Genomic DNA, 17,607 nt, shown 5'->3' on the forward strand with positions numbered 1-17,607 from the left:
AAAGCTTCAATGGCATTCCAGGAGGATCTCGGGGAACAGATGTCACATCAAGCATAAGTTTTTTTTAATGCAAAATAAAGAGTAATCCAAAGGGGCTGGATGATTTAGTTGATATAGAACTGGTGTGTTTTACATCAGACTCCAAAAGCAGCTGATCTTTCTATGGTTTTGATGTGAGTTTCTCACAAACCCCACAGGATTAAAATCACTTGAAGTCTGATTTTGACTTTTGAAGCTTTGTTTTCAGTTTGGAGTTCTTAATGGCTTTTAAGTTGCTGTAATTAGCTCAAGTCTGAGTTTTCCTGTGTAGCCTACACCAAGATATGTCACACAGGAAATCCAACATAAACCCAGAGTACTGATTTTATTTTTCTTGTGAGGACACTGTTTGGAATAAGGTGCCTCACTGTGTGGTACTGGGGTTTTGTCCAATAGCCATCAGACTGGGACTTCTGAGGCTGGATCTGAAATTCAGGCTTGAAAACACACTAAAATGTGTGATCAGAAGTGGAGGGAGAGACTGGAGAGACTTCCTATTAGGGTGGAGTGTTTGCTTTGCTCTGTGAAGTGTTTTTACAGTGTTCTTTGTTTCTTCAAAGCTCTCTGTGCAATCATTTCAGAAACCAAAATGTTGTCAGCCTTGTTAATGGCAACTCCTGGAAGTGTTTTTCAAACCACCTCACTGATCCATCCTGCCAGTTCTCTTTCAGATATCTAATATATATGTAAACAGTTTATTTTTCAAGTTCCATGTTTCATGCTCAAAAGGCTGCTCCTGCACGTACTTACAGCTTCCATTCCTGTGATGGAGAGGTTTAATCAGCAGCTGTAGGGTCACACTGGTGCTCTGTCAGTCTGTCCAAGCATAATACTTTCTGCTCAGGACTTTGCCTTAAACTGCTTTCGGATTTACCATGTGAGGAGCTGAGACTGTAACTAATTTAAGGACTAACTCAGCTATATTCTTGTTGACTCTCTACATACAGTCCTGCTGCAGGCAAAGCTTGCAATGGCAGGAGCCCAAGCACCCACGGGGCAGTCTTGTATCACTCTCCATTGTATCAGGTGATGATGCTCTCATAGGGCATCCAGGATTTCCATCACATTCCCTCTGTTCTGTAGGTCACAAAACTGACCCCAAAGAGATTGTGGCTGAAGTTACAGACCCTGTTCTCATGCTGCCACCTCTTTGCCTCTGACTTGAATTCTTCCTTGATGGAATCATTTCCAGGCTGCATTAGAGGGGAGGAGATAGATGTGGTTTCCAGAAGCACTATAACCAGCTGCTGCAGCTGCTCCAAGTGTGTGCCACAGACAGCAGGACAGAACAGGGGTTGAGTTGTTATTTTATATAAACAAAAGAGGTGCAGTCAGGTTGTTGATCAAAAACCCTCCAGTAAATGGTTTGAACTGGATTGGCTGATCCTGTCTGCTGATGTCTCCTCAACCTTCACAGGTACCACTGACTCCTTTGGGCTTGCCCAAGCAGTGTGAGTGTAGTTTAGGTCACAGGAGTTGGTGAGACTTGGTTTCAAGCTCCCCTGGATGTGGCAGGGCTGCAGGGAGCATAGTTATTCCCCAAGCTTGGAGCCATGCCAGTCATTCAGAGCCTGCCACTTCCAATAAGCGTGTACAGCTCAAATCTACGTACAGTTTGTGTTAAAATGAAAATCCAGAATGAAAGCAGCTAATTCCACTCTGAAATTGGACAAGAGACATTGAGTGTGCTAAAAGGAAACACATGCTATGGTAATCACTCCACCAAGAGTGCTGGTGTAGTTCAGAACTGCTTGAACAAAGCTGCCATGTGCTGTGGGAGGAAGTGTTTCACAAATCCCATGAAAAGGTGCCTTTTTGAGAAGATGCTGCCCAGGAGCAGTGTTTGCATCTTTGTGTGCCCCAAGTTCACTTTTGCAGTGGCTCTGATGGGAATGCCAAGTGGTGAGCCACAACTGTGCCTTCAGAGAGTGTGCAGTGGGTTTGTGGGGAGTCCTGGGGAAGACTTATGGGGTGTCAGATGCAGCTGTAGCTTGCTGAGTATCAAAAGCTGCAGGGTTATTAGCTTGAGCTTAGCACTAAGCTCCCAGAGGCTCTGGGATCAGCCCAGACAAGCAGTTGTCAGGTGAGCAGGACTTGGTGTGCACAGATAGTTAACCACAAGGCTCCCAATCGTGGGACAGCACAGATGCACCTGCTGCTCTCTGCCTTTCTGGCTCTGCAAACAGCCCCTACAGGTTTCCTTTCAAATGCTGAAGGACTTGCCTTGGGCAGTTTAATGGCAGGTGTGCAGAACTTGCAGCCTGAAGTGTTGATCAGTCGAGGTATTTAAGAGCAACCCAATCCTGGTGACACTGCAAGGCTCTAAGAACCCGCTGAAGTTTGGTGCTGCCCACTCTGCCTGGTGGTGTAGAGAAAAAGGGGGAGGGATGGCACCATCCCTGCTGTCACCTCAATCACTCAGTGATTAGTCCTGCTAAAGCCATACTGACCCTCCAAACCACTGCAGCAAAACCCACCTGCTTCCCCCATCTTGATTCAAGATCATAATCTTTTCCCCTTTTGTTCTCCTCACTGCAGGGGGGGCTTGGCTTTTACCTGTGGGTGATATTCAGGCTTAGATTAGCATGGAGATGGAGGAAAGGAAACCTGAGGGAGGCTTAAGCAATGCCCAGCTCTTGTTCTGACTCTTGATTTCCCCCACCTGATAAGAGCTTCCTCCTCCCCCAGAAGGCTCACAAACAGCAGCTGGTTACACAGTAATGGAGATTAAGAAAAAGGAATTTGCTGAAGACCTCAATGCTCTGGGAATTCTCTTGTTTAAACCCTGTTTTGCACTTTGCTATCATATTTTACTTGAGTTATTCCAAACCCAAGGAAGGAGAAGGTGTGCTGCCAACTCTTGGGTCATTAATTTCCAAACCATGCTGAAAGATGGAAAGCTGTGTATGTTTTTCTTAGTGGTTTACTGACAACAAATATTTGTTTGGAATATTTTTGTGTAGAGCAAAGACCAGGACTGGCTTGGAGCTGCTCATCACACCAGTCTGTGGTGAGGTATTTGGGAGACCTTAAGCTGTGTGAGATATGCCTAACAGGCCATGGCAGTCATTCCTAGCCTGAGATCTACCGGATGATAACAGGTTCTGAGGGTTGTTTTGGGTTTTTTTTTGTCAGCTGTATGCTAATGCTTTTCCTTTAATAAAACTTACCCTGCCAGTTACTAGGAAATTCTGCAGCCCCCAGGCTGTAGAACTTGGAATATGTTCCCCTCCAAGCTTTGCAATATCTCATCTCTTGCAGGTGATGCTCATGGCAGCAAACTGGTGGCTCTCTCCTCTGGGGTTTGCTAAATTAAGATAAATCATCTCTGTCACAGGCTAGATTTTTCAGGAGATGCAGAGGCAAAGTTTTGACTCATGAATATATTGCTAAATACCTTGTAGTGTGCTTTTTGTTTAGAGAAATAATGCAGAGTCTAATCCTGATGAAGTTTTAACTTAACCTCGTCTGTTCTGCGTTTGTCTCTTCCCTGAACCTGATGGCTTTATTTCCTGCTGCCATCTGTGGTGCAGAGCTGCTGAACAGCTTTGTCTTGCTGCAGAGGTGTCTGTATTTCAGTGGTATAGAAGAAATCTTTCATGCAGACTCAATTCTGCAAATATATAAACTGGTGACTAATTTTAAACAAATGAATAATCTCGCTGAGTTGGGGATGAATAAAAGTCCTCAGGGGTTTTCTGGGATTTGAATGGATTCCACATGTAAAGTTCCTTGGGAAGAAGGTTTTTGTATAAAAGACAATTCTAAATATTTGTATTTACACAACTGCATTCCTTCAAAGATAAAAGAATACCTTCAATTTGTAGCTTAAACAGTGTAAATCGTTTGTTATAGGTAGTTTCAAATATCCTATTTTCTATGTCAATTTTTATGGTCTTACAATTACAGTTTCTTACAGTTAAAAGTATGTTTTTCTCCCTGTTGCTAAGAGAAAAACACACAAACAGCAAAACAAACTAAATACAGTCAGTTTAACTATTCATAAGAAAGTGACATTGAGACCAAATAAAACCCTTTCTCTTGACTTTTCCATTTGCAATACACACATTTCACAAAGCAAGAGTAACATTCTTTGGGCAGAGCATAATTAAGACTATGCACTTTATGGCAATGATAAATTGGGTTTGTAGAGCTTTAATACACGCCTCAGAAAATAGCGTGGCTTTGGAGCTGGGTGGCTTTAAATCAACTCTGTGTGTTCAAAACCATAAATTCCATAAATTTATTATTTGATCTTGGATGCTGTTTTAGCTACGGCAGTGCAGTATTTATACACATCCCCAATGCTGGTCTGATCAATGTCATTATAAATAAACATAAGCAAAAGTTTTTTATTGTGCATTTCAGATTCAAAATAAATGTCACCCACCCCAATGGCTTTGGTTACGTTGTTGGCTGCAATTTTTCAACCCTACAGTTGGAAGGCCTTGGGGGGAATGTGGTGTTATCCGTGGTTTTTCCTTGTTTTTGTGTGCTTCAGTGTTGGATGCTGGTAGTCAACAGTGAGGGCTTTTCATGTGGAAATACCTGCTGCTTTGAAATTCCTATACTTCTTAAAAACAAAAGCGTGGAAAAGATGAAACCCTGAAAACTGAAGAAAATACACAAAGGCTAAAAGGAAAAACGTCGGTTTAATGGAGTGCAGATGAGAGCAATGTATGTGCTGCTCCCACGTGCGTGCCTGAAAGTGGGAACAACTCTTGAGGTGTGCTCACAGAAAGGGTGGCTGTGCCTCCCTGTGTGCACGGGGGATCTGGCTGAGTCTGGCAGCGTGAGCTTTCAGCTGTGGAGTGTACAGGTATCCTCAGGAGCCAGAGGAGGCTCCCTGGGGAGGCAGAGGAGCATGTGTGTTGAATTTTACTAGTAAGGTGCTTGAATTTAGAGAGCGAGAATCTTCTCCACCTCTCCCCATCCACACCAAGAGGCACAGAGTTAATGCTGGGTACTGCTGCATCCCAAATGCAGGCCATGTTTCAAGGCACGTTATCTGTGTAACTTAGTTTACCAAGGGGCATTAAACAGATGCAACTGTGATGGATGGTGACATGTTATGATGGAGAATGTATGGAGTGTCTAAGTGTAGCTAACAAATGAAACAGTAGTATATTTTTTTCCCCCAAATGTGCTCCGATGGACACTGTGGATTTATGCCGATGTGTTCCAACTCAGGAATTTTAGTTCACCTGAATTTTGTTCAGATCATGTAGGATACAGTTTGGTAACTAAAATAAAGTATTTGAAGAATTTTTCTTCAGCTTCTTACCTCTGACACTCCATCTGAAAAATCATCAGTTTCCTGCCAAGAAAGAACGCTTTGGAAAAGCAGAAATCCAAAATAACTGTTGTGACTCGCAGCACAATGTGCTCCAAGACACAGCAAACACAACCAGCCAGGTCAGAGCCATTCTTGCTACTTCTATGTGTGTCAGATATTCATAATTTCCTACTTTGAACTGATGATTTAAAACAGAAAAGGCGGCATCTCTATTTGTGTGACCTGGAAGATAATCTGATTCCTTGGATTAGATGATTTCTGCTGTCCACAGAAATATTTTTTAGCTCCTGGGTGACCATCATTGTGGAGACTGTTTTTTTCAGTAGGATAATCTGTATTATTGGAGCAAAGCCTCCCCAGCACAGAACTTCACTATAAACATATCTATTTTGAAAAGTTTATCCCAAACCACCTCAGCTAAGGTTGTGCTTTAGAAGCTCATAACATCTGTATCAGCACTGACCATCCTGGAGGTGAGTCCAGCATGTTGGGCACAGCAAAGCAGAGCAGGGATGTGAGTGAAGAGTTCAAGTATCCCTGGATGCCTTATCCACTAAACTAAAGCAAACAAAAATGCTTATTATTGTCTTTTTGGCAAAACAGCCCTTAGGTCCTTGCTGCTTCTTTCTGCCAAAACTTCTCATCTGGGTTTAGTCACCACTTATGACTGTAAGACTAACAAATGTTTATCTAAACACTTATGTCAAGGCTTTCACTATTGCTTTGGTATAAAGAAAAGTACATAAATTCTGTCTCTTTCTAACAAAATGTGATCCTCATAAAGGACTAGAGACACTTAAATATAAACGTTGGGTTTCTCCTATTTTCCCCTGAAGCTGTGAGAAATTTGCTGATGTCATGCAAGCCCCCTCACCACCTCTAACCTCTCCTAGACCTGCCTTTTCAAATCCAGCCAGCTCCTGCCACCTTCCTGTACTTCCAGGCTTACACCTCGACCTGGCACCTCTCCTGAGATCTTCCCTTTTATCCTGTTTTATGAGCCTGTGAGTGACCTTGTCTGAGTCCTTGTGCTGTTGCTGCATTTCACATGGATGCTGCTCTGCATTTTGTGTGTCAGGGTGTTCATTCCATAACTTGTCATTGAACATGATTCCAGCTGTTTCAGACATTTCTGTGGCTCCAAACACTTGTGGAATAGTCTGTTTTCAATGAGTAGTCCAGAGACACAGTGGGTCCAGTCTTTCTAATGTTATTGCATAAGGAGCAACATAGAAAAACATCAGGAATGGACTTGTATTGCTTTTTAGACCATGTTCCCGAGGATTTTGATTTCCAGCCAGCTATGGTCAAGTAATCCCTTGTTCTTACAGATGAGCAGTGAATTTCCAGTAGGGAGTCTCCACTCTTAGGACACTGGTAAATCCACATGTACTTTCATCTCTTCCAGGCATTTCTCCTTGCTTCCTGCCAGCCAGTTTCTCTTGAACACTTTGATTTTATGTAGAAAGCCCTTCTTGTCTCATTTCTAAACTTCTTGTTTTTCTTCCCCACTTTGCAAATGTTTCTCTTTAGACATTTTACACTGTCTCCTTTATCAGGTGCTTAAATCATAAAAGAAATAAGTTCTAAAACTCTCTGTAAAATTGACCAGTAATCAAGTTGCTGATATCTGATCACTCTTACTTTAAATCTGAGGTTTGAACATTACTCAACATACGTAGAGCAACTTAGCTATGAACTGTAACCTCCTATTCAGAGGATACTTCAGACTTCCCCACTGAGGAGAGCTTTCGGTAAATGGTCCAAGCTGAGGAAAAGTTGCAGTTGAAGCTGAAGATTAGATTTTTAGATTTATAAGGTGTTCAGGTGTGAGGATGCTTCTGTGCACACCTGGGGGCAGTTGAAGTTGTTCATGCTCAGTGCCAGTCTGCCTTCAATATTTTTGAATGCTCTTGGAAACACTTGGTTTACTCTTCTAAATCTGAGGCTCAATTCCATACTGTGGTCACTAGTATGGGTATATCCACCTGATACAGAAGTAACCAGGGAGGGACTACAGATCAAACTTCAGAAGGATGGTTGGATGGTTCTGTACCCCTGGAGTGCCTACTGGGTTATTTCCCTGTGCTAAAAGCAGGTGCTGCTGCACTCCTAGTGCCACTGGTAGCTGTGCTGCCTCCTGAGTCCTCCTCTTCTGCACTTCTTGTATTAATATTTGTGTTGTATTTAACCAATATATTACAGGCAGGCCTCCTTTTTCTGTAGCACTTATGGTAGACAAATGATGCCATATTTGAGGTCTGTAACCTTTATTTGTGGCAGTTCTACACCAGTAAATCCGTTTGATGCTTAACTCTGGATTAAGAAGGCAATCAGCACTCCTTTTCAGTAAATGCTGTCAGAGTGACTGCTGAGCTGTACTTCATGCAGGGAAAGCTGTGGCAGGGGGTGGGTGGGCTGAACAGCTCAGTCCTGCTCCACTGCCTGGGACAGGGAAAAGGAGCAGTGCTGGTTTTGTCCCCTCCCACACCATCCTGGCACAGGCAGCTGAGTGTTTGAAAGCAAGTTGAATTAGAGCTTTGAAACGAGGATAAGGATGGCAGAAACTTGGTACCATCCTGACAGCTCTGCCTTGGGTGTCTGTAAATGAACTGACAGTCAGAGCTTTCTTTCTGGTTTTGGATTAAGCTGTTCCTAAGTGTTTGGATTTGCAGGGATACCATCCAGCTGTTACATACTCCCTTGTCTTGTCTTTCCTCACCATGTCCTTTTTCAACAAGATATCAGTGGTCTGAGTGCAAGCAAAGAGGAGATGTTCCAGATTCCCACAATTCTTGGAACTGTTGGGATAAATTCTGAATGCACCCCATGTTATGTAAGTGTACTATGTATAGGGTATTGTCTGAATCTGGGAGGGTGAGACCTCACACATGATACAGGATGATCTCATCTGGCTGTCAGGAACGTGTTTCTCTCTGGACCATCTGCTTGCAAAATCCTCAGATAAGAATTATCAAAAAATACCAAACTGCAGAGTGCCCAGGATGTGATCCTGCTTCATATGTGAGAGACAAAGCCATCAATAGGAAACAATATTTTGGAGTGCCAGTGCTAGAGTCTCTGAAGCCACATCAACTTTCTTGGGACAAATTTCCAGACTGGCATCAGCTCTCAATAGTTGATTTGAGTTGAGATCAGATGTGACCAAGAGGTCAGAGTTCAACTTGGCAGTTCTTAGGAGTGTCAAATGCCACATCCACTGACTGCAGTACCAGCCTGAAGATGAGGCTTGGGGGGTTTCAGTTGTTGAGGTGAATTCTTCTTCTAGGGAAAAATGTATGGACAGCTAAAACCTGCAGACTTTAACTGCCAGGTGTAAGATGGGTTTGGAATAAAATTTTACTTGAGACATCTGAGTGTATCCAGTCCATATGTCAGAACAGAGAACTTCAGCAGGGTGGAACTTTAGGAAACATCTCTCAGGGAAGGCTTACTTTGCGTAAAAACAAAACAATTTATTTTTTTTTTTAAAGCCCAGCTGTCCAGGAGAACAGTGAGAGAATAAATCTTAGTGTTCACTTCTGCCCATACTTTACACAGAAGGTTGTTCCTCGGGAGTAAAAGATGCTGTAGCAGATGAAAGTGATTTTTCTCATGTGGTAGAGGAAACAGGGAATATTTTGAATCTGAACAAATACATGATAGTTTCATCAAAAGGGCTTAACTCTGAATCAAGGAATTAATCCCATCCTGCTTAGCCTCTGTACTAAATGAGTACTCCCAATTTTGCAATGGAAAAAGAAGCTCTTGTGTTGTACTGGATACATTGCAGAGGTGGGTCTTGTGGGGCAAGAGGCTTCCTCAAGAAATCTGGAGGTGGAGCAAAACCAGCTTTGGGGGTGGGGTCTTAGCTTGAATTCTTCCATTTTTTTGGCTTCTATTGCTGGAAATTTACTGTTTGCTGGAAGAGGCAAGTTGTTTTCCACAAATGGGATGAGAGCAAACATACTTAGCAGTAAAAATCTTAACCCATTAGAATATTTTGGTTTATTTTAATACCTCTTTCCTCCATCTAAGGTACAAATCAAGCCACTCTTGCTTCATAATTCCAGCAGAACAGATTGCCCTACTTGCCCTTCTCAAGTATGTCTTGATGGAAAAACAAGAGACTAGGAATAATTTTCAAGAGAAAGTGTATGAACTGCTTGCATGGTTAATATTTGACAAATTAATCAAATCTCTAATTCTAATTACCTCTAAGGTTTATAATGAAACCTCACATAACACTTAACAAATGCAAGGACTGACAAGTGGATATTTTTCCATGTTAAACTTCCTTCTTGCCTCACAGGATCTGCTGAATAAAGTGAGGGACAGCCCATGTGTCTCAGTATGAGCTGACTGAGTTACAAATGCTCATTAAATCAGAAGGTGGAGGATAATACAATGAGAAGTGGGTGTTGGGAACTGTCTGAATCATCATTTATGCATAAACTTGATAACCACTGTAGACTGTTCTGATTATTTCCTATGGCAGCAATTCTGTGCAAAAAGGGAGGAAAGGGAGATCTGTCCCATCAAATAGAGAGGAGGAAGCAAGAGTTGCTTTGTGGTGCTTGGAGCCACAGAAAGGCAAATGTCCCTCTCTTTTGCAGTGCTGAGATACCACCATAGCTGATGAAAACCTCACTTTCTAGAGGTCTGCCTTTCTTTTTTTCTGCAACCACTTTATAGTTTCTCAAAGGAAGGGGGGTTTTTAGAGCTCTAGTATCTCAACTGGAATTGAATTTAGATACTGAAACAAACTGCTAGTAAAAAAACCCCTTCAGTACCAAGAACTTAGGTCAGTATTGCAAAAGCTTTGAAAGGCACCAAAGGATTCAGAACTGAGATTGAAATTAGCTCAAATCTTTTGGCTGGGGAAATCCCAGCCTACATCTCTTCCCTGGGATGACATTCTGTTTCCAGTTGCATCTGTGTCTGGAGCTCTTTCCTTTGAAAGAGGTCACTCATTTGAAGAATGAGGTGTCACAATCCATGGATCTTCCAGCAAAACCTGGAGGCTGCAGCCAGAAGCCTGTGCAGCTTGGAAACTGAGATACCTCAGCACACCTAAAGCTTCAGATAAAATAGAGATATCTGTTAAATGTCTCCCAAAGTGTGGGGGTGATGCTGTTTAAGTGGGAGCAATGCACAGTTTGAGCCCATCTGGTGGATTGCACCATGGGAGAGAATATTCTGGATGCTGGTGAGACAGCAAACATAAGAATTAACAACCCCAGTGCATCTCAGACTTACTAAAACATCTTAATTCTTGCTGCTATTGGCATCTCTCAGCAGTGTGCCAAGGGCAAGGTATAACTTCCTTTAATGTTGTCAGTGCTGGATGTTTTGTGGACACAGGTTTGGGAGTGGAGAAGCCCCGTGTGGACATAGAAGGGAGATGGTGCTGGAATACTTTCTGTTCTCATCCCTACATTTTCATTAGGGAAGTGGCAGGTTGGCTTCTACTAAATGCTGTGAACATCTACTCCAGTTAACTTTTATGGTATGTGGGTAGTTCACAGGTCTTGAAAATTTGACCTCACTGACTATTATGTGCTTTCTCCTTGGAGGTAAATCGTGACTTAATTACAGAAGTGTAGTTTAGCTACAAAATTGGTGCTATCAGTCACTTGAGCCATGAGCCAACTACTGGAAATGCTTATGGTGGTGCCAGGAATGTCCTGCTTCCCTGCCTGGGAATGACACCACCTTCTCTGCTAGAACAGGGGGATGAATTGATGCCCCTCTTTTTGATGGTATCAGAAATGATTAGCAGGACTTGATGGGATTATTTGCTGCACTTTGACTGAAAGATTGTGGTGTTCTAATTGGCAGCACTACTTTAAACTACTTTAAATTTTGTGTCTTGAAGTCCAGTCATGCCAATTTGAGGGTGTTCAGCGATTCTTTTAATGGAACTTTATTGCTTTTAAACTTTTTTTTTTATTTATTTTTTTTTTTTTTAGATCTGGTGTATTTGCTAAGCTGAATGAAGCAATAATCACTTTGGTCTTCTAAATATTAGCTTTGAAGAAAACAATAAATTGTTTTCCCCTTAACAGCACCTCCCTTTGATTTCTGTTTGTTTTAATTTCCTAGTTCCTCTGAAGTCCAGAGGTTTTGTAGTGTCAAATGATGGTCATTTGGGAAACTCTTGATATATATAAAGAGGTAGGAGTTGAATTTTTCTATCTCTGATTAAATAAATTTCTCTAATTTCTCCTTAATGAGAATATTTCTTGTTTGTTTTTTTGTTCCCCTCTGGGGAGATTTTTGAGCAGTGACGCTCTAAGAATGTATGGCTGAATTATCTGCTGCTGCTTTGATTTCAGTGGAGCTGGGCCAATGAAGACTTTGGCCCACTGTTTGTCCACGTTTCTCAGAAATGCTTTTCTGAGCAGATTTGCATTGTTTCCCAGAGGAGAGCTAACTCCACTTCATGTATTAATCCAGGCAAGTTTGTAGAGTCCAAGTGTATATATGGGGCTGAAGGCTGCCTTGTCCAATTCAATTAACAAGTTTTACAGTGTATGAAAGTCAGTAGTAACCTTCAATCTTCATAGAATCCACATGTAAGAATCATAAGTCATTTGTCACCTGAATGTCTCTTCTCCCCCTGCAGCTTTTGAGCGTATAAACCAACTTTGTACAGATCCCAGGACAAAATCAAGCAGTTGGAGGTTTCCCATTTAGGTTTAGTGAGGTTAAACCTGGTCTGGGAGCTGAAGAAACAAGTGAGTGCTTGTTGTGGAATAGCTTTCAGCTGTGATATACTTATATAATAAAGATCCCATCATGGAACGAGTAGGGTGAAATCTGCTGCCTACTGCCTTGTGGTTTTTTCCTACTGGTATAAGTGATTTCAGGAGACTGATGCATCTTGTTGGAAAACTGTCAATCTGCTATGGACAATTTGGAGGGATCTTTGTCTAAATCTTCCCAGAAAAGGTCAGCTGGAGGGGGCTTGCATGATGTCTTGCTGCTGTTGGACACTTGCAAAGCAGAGGAGCTCTGCCATGCTTGCAGCTTCAACCACCAGTGCTGGGATGTCTGTGGGATATAAACATTTGTGGTCCTTCACTGTATAACATTTGTGGTCCCTCACCAAGCTCTGAGCGCTCAGCTGTGTGAGATCAGCCAAACTGTGGTGCCAGGCCCATCTTACTGCACTTTCCTTGGGCTCAAAATTTGGATATTGAGATCAACCAAAAATATGTTGCAATGGAAAAGCAGGGAGAGAGTCCTTCATTACTGCAGCTTTCAGACTTTGTTGCAAGTACCAGGCCGGCTGACTGTGTGTCTTCCTGAGAACAGAGGGAGTTGCTGGCCTGTTCTAGTGTCCCTTTTTGCACAGCTGGCAGCGTGTCTCTGCTTGCTTATTGGATGTGGAGCAGTTGTGGCATCTCTCCCCGCTTTGGACAGAGCCACAACATGGATTTGTATCCCTGTACAAAAGGCCACAGCCTTACTGACTGTGCGCCATCATATGAGTCACTTCAGAATAATAATATTCCAAACAGTCTGAGGAACTGTGAGAAAGATCCTGGTAGGAACAGTTTTCTGAGTGTTAACCCAACACTGCATCCATCCCTTCCTGCTGTTCCTCAGTGTCTGCTGTTGCAGGCAGATTTAGGAGCAGCTGACTGAAGAGCTAAAGGGATCTTTCTTAAGCACTCCTGAAAGGGAGACCACCCAAAATTCCTGCCCAAAGATAGGAATAGTAATTAGGGATGAGAAGGAAGATTATGGCCTACTGCTGCTTAGAATAACCTTATTTTTCTCTCTTTTTTTTTTTTTTTTTAGAAACTTTTCATGGCTATGTTGGTAAGAGGGTACTTGTGTTGGAGACGAGAATATGTAACCAAATACTGGAGCAGATGTGTCTGCAAGTTGTTCTTCCAAAAGGGGAGCTGGATATTTTGTGACTGAGCAGCTCAGAAGTTCTGGAAGGTGTGGGGGTGAACTCACCACCCCAATATCTCTTTAGGAGTTTTCAGTAAGAGATGTGACTCTCCCTTCCCCAAAGATGGGGACAGTGTTATGCTCTGGTGTATCTGAGCACTAAAGGTCTATTCTCAAGCAGTCTGGATGGAAAAATCCCTTCTCCTTCCACGGGGCCTGAGCAGACAAGGTACAAGCTATTCCTCTTGCACCTGTACTAGCTCAAGAACAGGAGTAAGTCTGGTCTGCCAGGTCTGTTTGTCCCCAGGACACCGTAACCATTTACCATAAAACCCCAGCCAGTGAAGCTTCCCTGAAACGCACTCTGGATAAATATTTTTTTCTCCTTCGTCTATTTCTGTAAAAAGGGTCTTTTGATGAAAACATCATGAGTATGTTTGAAAAAACCATCCCCTGAGTAGTTATTTACCGAGTCCTTAAATACACAGGCTGAATAGTTGATCCTGTGGAAGCGCTGCCGCTGCAGACGAGGCAGAAATGCCCCATTCTCAGCCCAGAGGCTCCAGGCATTTCCTCCCTGTGCTGCAGACTGGGATGTGGCTCCTCTTGTGTAGGTCCAAGGGGGGAACCTCTGCCACCACTCCCTGTCTAACCTGGTGTGTAGGGGACAGTTGGGGTCTCAGCCTTGAAGGACCGGGGACACTGAAATCTGCAGAAGATGTCAAGGGGCCTTGGGAGTTTTCAAGACATTATTTTTCTGATGAGGTGTAGGGCTGGGGTCAGTGTTGTCCTTTGGTATTGTCTAACAAGAGCTTTAGTAGAATTTAAGGAGTCTCACTGCTGGTTTTGTACCTTTCATGTCTCTGCCCAGACATTCTAAAAGCCTCAGGCAGTGAAGCACAAGGGTCACCATCTACAATCAGGATGAGTGTCCCCTCACTGAGAGCCTGTTTGAAGCAAACAGTAGTACGAGAACTGCAGCTTGGGTGGAATTCTGTGTAATGATTGACTTGGCAAAAACTACTTCAAAATGCACCTTTTACTAAGCATGACCTATTTTTGCTGCAAGCCAAACATACAGACATATGTAATATATATAAAAATAGTTGTGGAGGTGAGAGGCTGATGAAAGGTTAACCCATAAGCAGTTGATAAATCCTTGACCTGTTTCACATCTCACTGAGCTTTTTATGGACTAAGGAGTGTAAAATATCTGGGAATCCTGATGACCAGCAACACTGGAGAGCAACTGAAGCATTCTTCAGCTCATACTGAAGAATGAAATAGGAGCCAGTAAATGAAAATGGTCTTGGTTTTCTTTGGCTTTTACAAATGTTATTTCCACTCATGGTCTGTATCTGCTATAACACTCTAGGAGCGCTGGGAGGTATTGGTTGTGACCAGCTGAAAGGTCTCATTAACAAGCAGTTGATCATTTTTTGTTATCTCATGTTTGTCCTGATTTAGAAGAGGAGGCAACACCATACTTAGAATAAGTTTTAAGCTACAATTATGCCTCATGTTCCCTGAAGCTTATATTAGGTCAAATGGGGAATTCAAAAATCATTTTGGGAGGAAAGCAGGAAATGCTAATGAGCTGAATCAGCTAAACTAAGTGTTCTGTTCTTTATGCATGTAAGACCCAGACTAAAATACAGTGAAGGTGCTATGAATCACTCAATCAACCAAGTCACTTGAAGAAAAATAAAAAAGTTGCCTTTTCTTAATCAGTGTCAGCCTGCATCTTGAAGTGCCTGGAGCAGCTCCTAGTTTGGTCCTGTGCCACAGAACCTTTAAGGTGTTTAGGGGTCTGCCACTGACTTTGAGTGTCTAAAAAAGTGAGACTTAGGGCCCAAAATCAAATGATGCTTTCTAAAATAAAACCTTTTAGCCAAATACTGTAGTAGAAATCATAGCTGTCCAACTGCTTACCTCCAGAAGTTTATTATTTTTTTGTCAAGGATAAATAACTGTTGATTCATTTGGAAGCAGATCAGTTTTGTAGTTGATTTGATTGCCTGTCTAATCATTCACTTGTGATTGCTTTTTCTGTTAATTACAGTATTTTTTAATTATTCAGCAAGGCTTGGTATTTTTTTAATATAATCTTGGCAAAGAATTTAGAAGTGTGTTTTGGCTGTTTTCTTCACTAATGAAGAGGTGCTATGTTAACACTTCTGCAGTGCCAGAGCAGCACAAAGGCACTAGAACCTACCAGTGAGCCTTGCTCTGCCTATCCAAACACAGTATAGATAAAAATATTGGCTATGGCTGTGCTGTTGGAAAGGTGGGGGGAATATTTTGTAATCTGTAATCACTTCTACGGTGTGTTTTTGTGGGGCATTGAAATCCTTGGTGAAAGTGTGACTTGATCAATATATTAACTCTCATGCACATGTTGAAACCAAGAACCTTTTGAGGTTTAATGATGTATTAAGTCTTTCTGCATGACTTTGGGAAAGATTAGTGAACAGTTATCCCTTTTTATGCTACCAGTGCCCTGCAAAGTGCTGTTAGTCTAAGATGACATTCAGTTCTTCACCTTGAGCTTGGCAAGGGAGTGGTTCAACCAAACCTCTTTGTATAAATAGTATCTTGCTTCCCCAACAGCCTCACAATCCACTTAGATACGTGCCCTAAGTTAGAGTGGACTGAACTGAAAGCCTCCAACTTCCCCTGTCCCAAATCACTGAACTCAGAGGTAGATTTGTGTGGGTAGGAACTGCCTATTTTAAACAAGTATTTTGAAATGTGCAGTTTAAGGGCTGGAAATTGTAATCTCTTCTAGGCATTTTTTTATTTTCCACAGTTCTCATGCTAGTCTCAATAAAATAATGTTAATCAGTGTTAAGGGGAGGATGGTTTTCTGTTCTCCCCTGCCCAGCTTATCTACAGGCCACAGTGGTGGACCAGCAATGGCAGCACAGTAATATTGATCTCTAATGCTGTTTTTGAACACTTCAGTGCCCTGTTTTAAAACATCTCACATTCATCCATGCTGTCATGCAGACAGCACTTAGTCACTTACTTATTCGTGTGACAACCTGTTCTGTTGCTGTTCCCATGGGAAAAGCAGATGTTTGTTTCTGCTACTTAAAAAAACCTCAGTGTACTCAACAGCCCAGAAGAGCTCTGTGTCCCATTCCCAGTGTGGGCCCTTTTAACTCTAAGTTAGTTTGAAAATGTCTCTTTGTACTCTTATAGCTCTTGTCCCAAAGTAACAAAGCTCACAGTCACAGGAGAGAACACGTAAGGTGGTCAAAGCAGCAAAACCATCTCTATGTGTTTCTGAGGGTGGGATATCAGTCAGCCCTCAACGTCAGCATCACATGAATATGTTGCTAAATTAAGTTTACTAGTTTAGCACCTAAACTACTGCTTGGGAATCCACTGGAACTGCCAAAAATCAAACCAGAGACTACCTGCTATGATGTTTGTTGAGTAAACCTACTCAATACCTCAAAACCTATTCCTTACTCTGGGTAAGGAATAAACTGCTTTTCATATTGCCAACTGCTTTTTGAAGAGGATCTCCCAAAAGGAGGCTGCATGAGGATGTGGGTATTGGGGACAATAAGAAGAAACAGTGTTAGATGTAGCAGTGGTTCTTGAGAAAATGCAACCATTTGAGCATCATGCTCAGTGGTCAGAATGACTTAATCTGGGAAGACAACAGGAGGGGCCTAAGGGCTGATGCCATCACTCCATTAGCCTTGGGAGCTGCTGGCTGTGATGGGAATGCCAGCTGAGTGTTGATGCCACTGTCTAGCCAGCATGAGTATGGTATGGCTTAGGATCCTTCACATCTAACTTTCTCCTTGCACTGGCAGAGGTTGCCCAGAGAAGTTCCTGCCCCATCCCTGGGGCCAGGTTGGACAGGGCTTGGAGCAACCTGGTCTAGAGGAAGGTGTCTCTGCCTGTGGCAGTGGGTTGGAATGAGATGAGCTTTAAGGTCCCTTCCAACCCAAACCATTCTGTGATTCGAATTGGTGTATAAATGTACATCTTGAGCTGTCACTTATCAGTGTAGACAAAACTAAGCTGGGCTGAATATTGTATTTAAAGCAGAGAAGATAGTAGTACTGGCTGTGGTTACAGGCTTCCCACAGTACTAGAGAAACACATGACAAATCCAAGCCAATTATTTTTCCAGATTTTGTGCCAGAGTTCAGTTTGCATAGGTGGCAGTATTGGAAACTCTCCAGAGAACGCTTTTTGTCTGACCACTCATTTCTACTTGCTCTTCTTGTCTTGAATCCCACTTGGGCTGAGCCTGAACCTGCCATAGCTGACACAGCCAACCCCTCTACTATCCAAAAACTCCCCAGTTTCAAACCTGCTACAGATCAAGACAAGTGAGTCTC

Source organism: Manacus vitellinus, unplaced genomic scaffold (assembly GCF_001715985.3).
Source record: "Manacus vitellinus isolate BGI_N305 unplaced genomic scaffold, ASM171598v3 scaffold_20_pilon, whole genome shotgun sequence".
In the NCBI taxonomy this organism is placed as follows: Eukaryota; Metazoa; Chordata; class Aves; order Passeriformes; family Pipridae; genus Manacus; species Manacus vitellinus.